Genomic DNA, 9,847 nt, shown 5'->3' with positions numbered 1-9,847 from the left:
GGAAATATATTACCCTTTTTTCACTCTGACTGGGTCAAAATCCTGGAATTCCCTCCCTAACGGCACTATCAATGTACCTATACTACATGAACGGCAGAGATTCAGGAAGGCAGCTCACCACCACCTTCTGAGAGGCAACACCACAAAAACGACCATATATCTCACTGCTTTTGGTGAAAATTAGTCGTTGGTATATTGGAAGCTGAATTCCTCCACAGAACAAAATGGACATAATTTTTTGTTTGTTTTGTACTTTGGGACATTGAGTAATCAAAAGTTGCTTTATAAAAGCGTCTTTATTTTCTTGCCTGTTTTGCCACTTACCTGCATAACTAGGTCTTTACTGTAGATTCTAACGTTGTCAAATTCTCAGTGGCAGACCACAGTTTTAGCAATCACCTTCATTACGTTATTCTGGGCTGTGGGGTGGAAATTGGATGCCATATTTAATTTAGACGTCAATCTCCTGACAATATCAATCATAATTCAACTTTGTGTCCTCCCTGCCTCTGTGTTAAAGCTACCGCATTATAGCTTGTACCCTGATATGGCTCAGAAGTGAGATATTGTGGCTCTTCATCAACCAGCAGCAGTACTATCGCTTAATCAGCAATGCAATGTGCCTAATCTTCCTGTGCTTCCGCAGCAACATCATTAACTTATTCCCAACCACTGTACTCACTCTCTCATTTGTCTCACTTCTTGTGTTGTCTTTGCCATATCTAAATTCAGGCTGATCTTGGACTTACACCTGGTGTCATTTTCAAACACCCAAGTAGAAGAAAAAATCCTTGATCCATGAACACAAGAGTGATAGGGACATGGAAAATCAAGCAATGCAAGAAAAGAAATCTGGAAGGGAACACCAGCAGTGGCAGAGGACGGGATTAGAGACCAGACAGGGAAAAGGGATGAGATCAAGCAGTGAATCTAAGGATCTGCGAAGTATTAAAGATTTGTATTAGAATTAAAGTGAAAAGACTTTTATTGAAATAGTGCCTCATGGCCTACGTTTTACAATCAATGTAATAGCTTTGGAATATAGTCACTGTTATGGTGTAGAAAACATGCAGCAAATTTTCATATAAGGCTTCACAAAAAGCAACAAAATGAATAACCAAACCACTGTTCGAGGTTATACAAAAACAGAGATTGCTGGAGAAACTCAGCAGATCTGAAAGCATTTGTAGAGCATTAACAGAGCCTGGATAGCTCAGTTGGTAGAGCATCAGACTTTTAATCTGAGGGTCCAGGTTTCAAGTCCCTGTTCAGGCGCTGCTTTTAAATCCACATTCCACTTGCCAAAAACTCTCACAGTATTAAAATCAACTTAGATTCAATCAAAACAACGGGCAGTAAGATTAAAACAATCATATGTTGCCTGCTGCAGGCTTCTTTTAATAGTGGGCAGCACAGTGGTTCAGTGGTTAGCACTGCTGCCACACAACATAAGGGACTTGGGTTTGATTCAGGCGACTGTGTGGAATTTGCACATGCTCCCTGTGTCTGTGCGGGTTTCCTCTGTGTGCTCTGGTTTCCTCCCAGAGTCCAAAGATGTGCAGGCTAGGTGGATCAGCCATGCTAAATTGCCTGCAGTGTCAGGAATGTGTAGCTTAGGTGGGTTACGGGGGGATGGGTCTGGTTAGGATGCTCCAAGGGTCAATGAGTGATTGTTGGGCTGAAGGGTCTGTTTCCACACTGTAGGAAATCTATGATGATGATGAACATTTGCTGTTGTAGTCTGGCGTAGTGACCTCTACATTGCAAAGGCTCAGCACCAGCTCTCAGATACCTCTTCCTATCTTCCCCTGGACCATGACACATCAGGCCATTGTTTCAACTACAATCTCATTTCATCTGGTGACCTCCCCCACCACTGTCTCCAAGCTAACAGTCCCCCAGCCCTACACAGCTCGCTTCTATCTCCTTCCAAAAGTCCACAAACAGGACTGTCCAGGCAGACCCATTGTTTCAGCCTGCTCCTGCCCCGCAGAACTCATCTCTTCATACCTTGACTCAGTCTTCTCTCCCCTGGTCCAGTCTCTGCCCACATACATCTGTGATTCCTCTCACGCTTTATGCCAGTTTCAAAATTTCCAATTTGCAGGTTTCAGCCGCCTCCTCTTTACCATGAATGTGCAATCCCTTAAAACATCCATTTCCCATCAGGAGGGTCTCAGGGCTATCCGCTTCTTCCTGCAGCAAAGACCTGAACCTGCTGCACCCACCACCACTCTTCTCTGCTTGGCTAAGCTCATCCTCACCCTCAACAACTTCTCTTTTAACTCCTCCCATTTTCTTCAGCTAAGAGGGGTGGCCTTGCGTACCCACATGGGCCCTAGTTACGCCTGTCTCTTCATGGCGTATGTGGAACATTCCTTGTTCCAGTCTTATTCCAGTCTCCACCCACAACTTTTTCGCCGATATTTCAATCATATCATCGGTGCTGCCTCCCTCTCTCATCCGGAATTGGAAAAGTTCATTGATTTCGCTTCCAATTTCCACCCTGCCCTCACTTTCACCTGGTCTATCTCTGACTTCCCCCTTCCCTTCCTCGACATCTCGGTTTCCATTTCTGGGGATAGACTGGCCACTAATATCCACAATAAACCCACTGATTCCCACAGCCACCTGGACTATACATCGTCAAACCCTGCTTCCTGTAAAGACTCCATCCCATTCTCTTAGTTCCTCCGTCTCTGTTGCACATGTTCAGATGAGGCCAACTTCAACATGGGAGCCTCCGAAATGTCCACCTTCTTCCTCAACCGAGGACTCCCCAGCACTGTTGTCGACAGTTCCTTAACCAGGTCCAAATCATCTCCCGCACTTCCACCCTCACCCCCTCTCTTCCCTCCCGCAACAGCGATAGGGTTCCCCTTGTCCTCCCCTACCATCTCACCAGTATCCACATCCAAAAGATCATCAGATGCCATTTTTGCCACCTCCAGCGAGATGCTACCACCAGGCACATATTCCCTTCCCCTTCCCTCCCTTGTCCACCTTCCGCAGGGACCGCTCCCTCCGGGACACCCTGGTCCACTTTTTCTTCACCCCCAAAATCTCCCCACAGCACCTAGCCCTGCAACCAGCCAAGGTCTACATTGGGGAAACGAAGTGTAGACTGGGTGACCGCTTCGCAGAACATCTACGTTCTGCCCGCAAAAAAGACGCTGAGCTTCCAGTTGCCTGCCATTTTAACACACCACCTTGTTCTCTGGCCAACATCTCTGTCTCTGGCTTGCTGCAGTGTTCCAGCGAAGCTCAATGCAAGCTGGAAGAACAACACCTCATTTTCTGCTTGGGGACCTTGCAGCCCTCCTGACTCAATATCGAGTTCAATAATTTTAGGGCTTAAACTCTCCCAAGTCCTTGCGCCCTACTCCACACACCAGGCCTTGTTATCACATAGCCTGCCATTACACACTACCTATTGTTAGACACCAACAATCCCCATTAACAGCTATTCACCCTCCCAGCCAGATTGTTATCAACTCCTTTGTCTGTCCTATTGCTCTTCTCTCTCTTCAGGCTCTATTCTTTATCCTATCCCTACCCCATCTCCCTCCTTATTTTCTGCATATAAACCGACATTCTCCCAGCTTCCATCAGTTCTGAGGAAGGGTCACCAGACTCAAAAAGTTAACTCTGATTTTTCCTTCACAGATGCTGCCAGACCTGCTGAGCTTTTCCAGCAACTTCTGCTTTTGTTCCTGATTTACAGCATCCGCGGTTCTTTCAGCTTTCAGTTCACATTTTGAGTCCAGCGACACTTCTTCAGCGCAGACTCCTGGCCTCAAGGTGAAGCCAGCACTGACTCCCGGCCTCAGTGTAGACTCCCAGCCTTGAAAGCATCAAGGTGAAGCCAGAGCGGACTCCTGGCCTCAGAGCGGACTCATGGCCTCGAGGTGAATCCAGAGCAGACTCCCAGCATCGATAGCCTTGAGGTAAAGTCCAGCACTGTCTGGAGGCTAGGTGCCAGTGTGGACTGGGATGTTAGGACTGTTATTCTGAACATTTTATTTAGTTTTCTAACTTATTCCTATGATTTTGAACTTTTGTATCTAAGATGGCGTGAAGGTCTGAAATGTTGAACTTGTCACTTTAGTGCTCTGATTTTCTCTGAAGAATGTGTACTTAAGAATCTGTACGTAGGTAGATTCGAACCTAAGACAGTGCCATAAATGGCGGCTTATTCATTGAGTCACAGAGCCGTACAGCATGGAATCAGACCCTCCAGTCCAACTCGTCTGTGCTGACCAGATATCCTAAAATAATCTCGTCTCATTTGCCAGCATTTGGCCCATATCTTTCTAAATGCTTCCTATTCATATACCCATCCAGACGCCTTTTAAATTTTGTTATTGCACCAGCCTCTATCACTTCATCTGGCAGCTTGTACCATACACGCATCACCATCTGTGTGAAAAAGTTGCCCCTTAGGTCCCTTTTAAATCTTTCTCCTCTCACCTTAAACCTATGCCCTCTGGTGTTGGACTCCCCTATACTATGGAAAAAGGCCTTGGCTATTTACCCTTATATATGCGCTCATGATTTTATAAACCTCTATTACATCACCCCTCAGCCTCTGGCACTGCAGGGAAAATAGGCCCAGTCTATTCAGCATCTCCTTATAGCTCAAACCCTCCAACCCTGGCAACATCCTTGTAAATCTTTTCTGAACCCTTTCAAGTTTCACAACATCCTTCCTATAGTAAGGAGACCAGAGTTGCACACAGTACTCCACAAGTGGCCGAACCTCCTGTACAGCCAAAACATGACCTTCCAACTCATACTCAAAGCACTGACCAATAAAGGCAAACATACCAAACACCTTCTTCACTACCTATCTACTTGCAACTTCACTTTCAAGGAACTATTAACCTGTACTCCAAGGAGGTCGCTTTGTTCAGCAACACTCACAGGACCTTACCATTAAGTGTATAAGTCCTGCCCTGATTTGACTTTCCAAAACACAACATATCACATTTATATAAACCTCATTTGCCACTCCTTGGCTCATTGCCTCATCTGATCAAGGTCCCATTGTACTCTGAGTTAACCTTCTTATAAATGTTTCATTGTACTCATTTGAGTACACATGATAATAAAGTTAACTCTAATTCTAGATGTAAAATAATGTTTCAATTATCTGGATGATGATGCCAAGAGAAAGCCATGTGCATATTTTGAGGCTTTATCTTACTGTTATAATTTTCCATTAAAGCTCTGACCAGAATTCATGGCACAATGTTACTTTTGTTTCTCTTAAAAGTTTTCTGAATCACACTGACGTGTACAGCGGAATCCACAAATTTTTGGGAGATTAGCAGTTTAGTGGTTCAATTGCTGCCATAGAGGTTTTCCATTCCAATGTGCCAGGATTTCCTTCTTCATTACCCCTGGTGACTTTTTTTTTTGCATTTATGTTCAAAGAGAAATCTCACTCTAAGAAAATGCACCATTGTTCCTAATTCAAACAGCTCAAAGTAATCTACTTATAGGCATTTTTTTTTGAGATTTTTGGTACGGTTCAAAAATTGTAACAATGCCACTTAGCTAATAAAAGGTCTCCAGTGCCAGAGTTTCCAGCCTCTTGTACATAATATGAGGAGGCTGCTCCTTAACATCTGGTTCAGCATATCTCCAATGTTTTTGTAGAATGTTGCGCAAGTCAAAAGCCTTTCTGTTGGTGTAGTACTGGGCTTGGCGAGAATGGACATCCAGTGTCTATCCAACTAGTAAATCATGTTCAGAGCTCTCGTAGGTGACCCATTATGTCAGGAACATCGTTCACTGCTTTATGAGATATTTCCTATGACCAGTAATCACTGGAGGAAATTGAGAGTAGATCTGTTCAAATTGTGAGACAACAAGGTGCAGAGCTGGATGAACACAGCAGGCCAAGCAGCATCATTGGAGCAGAAAGGCTGACGTTTCGGGCCTAGACCCTTCATCAGAAATGGGGGTTATTCCGCTTGGGAACCCTGCAGCCCAATGGTATCAATGTGGATTTCACAAGCTTCAAAATCTCCCCTCCCCCTACCGCATCCCAAAACCAGCCCAGCTCGTCCCCGCCTCCCTAACCTGTTCTTCTTCCCACCTATCCCCTCCTCCCACCTCAAGCCGTACCCCCATCTCCTACCTACTAACCTCATCCCGCCCCCTCGACCTGTCCGTCCTCCCTGGACTGACCTATCCCCTCCCTAACTCCCCACCTACACTCACCTTTACTGGCTCCATCCCCGCCTCTTCGATCTGTCTGTTTCCTCTCCACCTATCTTCTTCTCTATCCATCTTCTATCCGCCTCCCCCTCTCTATTTATTTCAGAACCCCCGTCCCCTCCCCCATTTCTGATGAAGGGTCTAGGCCCGAAACGTCAGCCTTTCTGCTCCAATGATGCTGCTTGGCCTGCTGTGTTCATCCAGCTCTGCACCTTGTTGTCTCGGATTCTCCAGCATCTGCAGTTCCTGCTATCTCTGTTCAAATTGTGCATTTGTTTTGAGAGAGTATAGGGAAAATTTATTGTCTGTTTATGTGGATCATCTATCATTTTCATCACATGTATCCTTTTGAGGAGGAATGTTTGAAGTAATTTGGTAGGTATTACTGGATGCTGACTGAGTCTTAGAAACCTGTGTGGGAGAGCTCCCAGCAGGGGAGCAGCTAAGTGGCTTTTTAAAGTGTTTATTTTGTAAAACTACAATAGTGAGTAGAATGGGTTCTTTTCTGATTATATGTTTTATTGAGATCTGTCTCTTGATTAAATGTTAAAAATATAAAATATAGGTACTAAGTTAGCTTGGAGTTTTTTTTTAGAGCAATAAGACTGTGCTATTTTTTGGCTCTGCAGACAGTTAAGGTGCAAAGATGTCCTTTAGTAGAGTGATGTGCTCTTCCTGTTGGATGTGGGAGATTAGGGAGAGTTTCCATGTTTCATGATGATCATGTCTGCAAGAAGTGTGTTTGGTTGTGAATCCTATCAGATTGCATGGATCGGCAGTTAAAGGCAATGAGGAATTTACAGAAGACAGAGGATGGGATAGATGGCTGCTGTGGGAAGGGAGAAAAACCACAGATATAGTCAGGTAGATGGGTTACCACCAGGAAAGGTAGGAGAGGGAGGCGGGTCGCATAGGAATCTCCTGTGGCTATCCCCATCTGAAACAAGCATGCTGTTTTGGGAAATATAGGGATGACAGACTCTCAGGGAAATGTAGCACTAACAGCCAGGTTTCGGGTACTGAGACTGGCTCTAATAATAAGGGGTATTTCAGGTTCCAAGCGATCAACTGTGATAGGGGACTCTCTAGTCAGAGGCACAGACAGATGTTTCTGCGGCCAACAGTGAGAAATTAGAATGCTGTGTTGCCTCCCTGGTGCCAGGATCAAGGATATTTCAGAGAAGGTGCAGAATATTCTCAAAGGGGAGAGGGACCAGCAAGAGGTTGTTGTACACATTGGGAATAACGACACAGGAAGAGAAAAAAGATGTGATTCTGAGGAGAGAATATAGCAAGTTAGACTGGAATTTTAAAAGGTGGTCCTTGAGGGTAGCAATATCTGGATTACCCCCTGGGCCATGAGTTAGTGAGGATAGGAATTGGAGGATGGAGCAGATAAATGCATGGCTGAGGAGCAGGTGCAGGGGAGAAGGATTCACATTTTTGGATCATTGGAATGTCTTCTTGGGTAGAAGTGACCTGTATAAGAAGGACAGATTGCACCTGAATTGGAAGGAGTCTAATTTACAGGCTGGGAGATAGAACTGCTCGGGAGGATTTAAACTAGTAAGGGGGGGCGGCGGTGGTGGTGGGACACAGGGAGATAGTGAGGAAAGAGATCAATCTGAGACTAGTACAGTTGGAAAAGGATCAAGTCAAACAGTCAGGGCAGGCAGGAACAAAGCACAGAATGAGGCAGGACTGATAAATTAAACTGCATTTATTTCAAAGCAAGAAGCCTAACAAGTAAGGAAGGTGAACCTAGGACATGGTTGGGAACATGGGACGGGGATATCATAGTAATTATAGGGATGTGGCTCAGGGATGGACAGGATTGGTAGCTTCATGTTCCAGGGTATAGATGCTACAGGAACGATAGTTGGAAGGTCATGTTGTGGCTGTACAGGACATTGGTTCGGCCACTTTTGGAGTACTGTGTGCCTTTGTTGGTCATTGCATTGAGTATAGGAGTTGATAGGTCATGTTAGGGCTGTAGAGGACATTGGTTAGGCCACTTTTGAAATATCTTGTGCAATTCTGGTCTCCCTGCTACAGGAAGGATGTTGTGAAACTTGAAAAAGCTGGAGGATTTCAGCTATAAGGAGAGGCTAAACAGGTCGGGGCTATTTTCCCTGGAGCGTCGGAGGGTGAGGCACAGGCTATTCCCAGACAGTATCGCAAGATATATTGACATGACCACATTGTTTTCTGTGGGATCTTGCACTGTACAAATGAGTTTCCCACATTAAAACAGTGCCTATACTCCTTTAATTGGCTGGAAGGGGTGGGGGTGGGGTTAAATGAATGGAGTTTTTTTCTATTTCTGAAACACAATGACTCCTACATAAGCCTCACTTCTCACTCATAGATGCTCACCTCTCACTCTTCTGTAAATTCTCACCTCACTCTTGTAGATTCGAACTACGTTCTTTCCTGTAAATGAGACTGTAAGACATAGCAGCAGGCCATTATGCCCATCAAGTCTGTTCTACTATTCAACAAGATCATGACTGATCTGATAATACCCAACTCCACTCTCTCACCTTTTCCCCATAACACTCGATTCCGTTACTGATTAGAAAACTATCTCAGCCTTGAATATACTTAATGACTCAGCCTTGACAGCCGTCTACGGTAAAGAATTCCACAGAAATATTCCTCCTAATCTGTCTTAAATGGGCTACTCCTTACTCTGACATTATTGCCTTTACTCCTAGAATCTCCCACAACCTCTTCACGTTACCCTGCCAAGTCCCCTAAGAATCTAAAGCAGGTAGTTCTGCTATAACACGTTTTTCGTTAATGTGAATTGGCTGTAATGCGATTGATGAACAGTGGACGCTGTTTGGGTAACACGAACTTTCTGCTGTACAGGTATAGCAATTTGTTATAGTGAATTCCCTATAATGCGATTTTCTATGGCGATTTTTTATAGAGCGATTTTCTATAGCATGAGTTTACGCAAGAACGCAACTATCGCGTTACAGGGGAACTACCTGTGTTTCAATGAGGTCTCCTCTCATTCTTCTAAACTCCAATGAGTACAAGCCCTCTCCTCATAACAGAATTCCTCCACATCTGAGATCAACCTCGTGAACCTCTCTGGACTCTAATGCCAGTATATCTTTCCTTAGATAAGTGGACCAAAACTGTTCATAGTATTCCAGCTATGGTCTGACTCATGCTTTCCATAGTTTTAGCAAGACCCCCTATTTTTGTATTCCATTTCCTTTGAAATAAATTCCAACAGCCTATTTGCCTACCCCATTACCAACTAAACTTAGATGCTAGCTGTTTCTATGAGGTCTCCCCAAATCCCTCTGTGCTTCAGCTCCCCGCAATCTTTCCCTGTTTAAATAATATTCAGTTTTCATCGCTTCTTCCAAAGTGCATGACTTCAGATTTCCCCATATCATATTCATTCACCTATTTTTGTCACTTTTTTCTCTCTCCCCTGTTGGTTTTATCTTGCTCTCCCTCTATATTCTCTCTGCCCTAGAGAAACACAGTCTCTCCACCCCCAACCCAGTATATTCTCTTCTGTGATAGTAGGAACTGCAGATGCTGGAGAATCCGAGACAACAAGGTGCAGGGCTGGATGAACACAGCAGGCCAAGCAGCA

The 9,847-nt window shown here is 44.6% G+C and overlaps 1 non-coding gene across 1 annotated transcript; it reads left to right on the top strand.

Annotated features, from left to right (window-relative positions):
• The first annotated feature begins 1,202 nt into the window (after positions 1 to 1,202).
• trnak-uuu lies at positions 1,203 to 1,275 on the top strand. The gene has a single exon. It is a non-coding gene; the product is annotated as a tRNA-Lys (tRNA).
• Positions 1,276 to 9,847: the final 8,572 nt, after the last annotated feature.

Source organism: Rhincodon typus, chromosome 10, assembly GCF_021869965.1.
Source record: "Rhincodon typus isolate 14 chromosome 10, sRhiTyp1.1, whole genome shotgun sequence".
In the NCBI taxonomy this organism is placed as follows: Eukaryota; Metazoa; Chordata; class Chondrichthyes; order Orectolobiformes; family Rhincodontidae; genus Rhincodon; species Rhincodon typus.
Note: the sequence above shows the minus strand (reverse complement) of the source record. Positions and strands in the feature narration are given on the sequence as shown.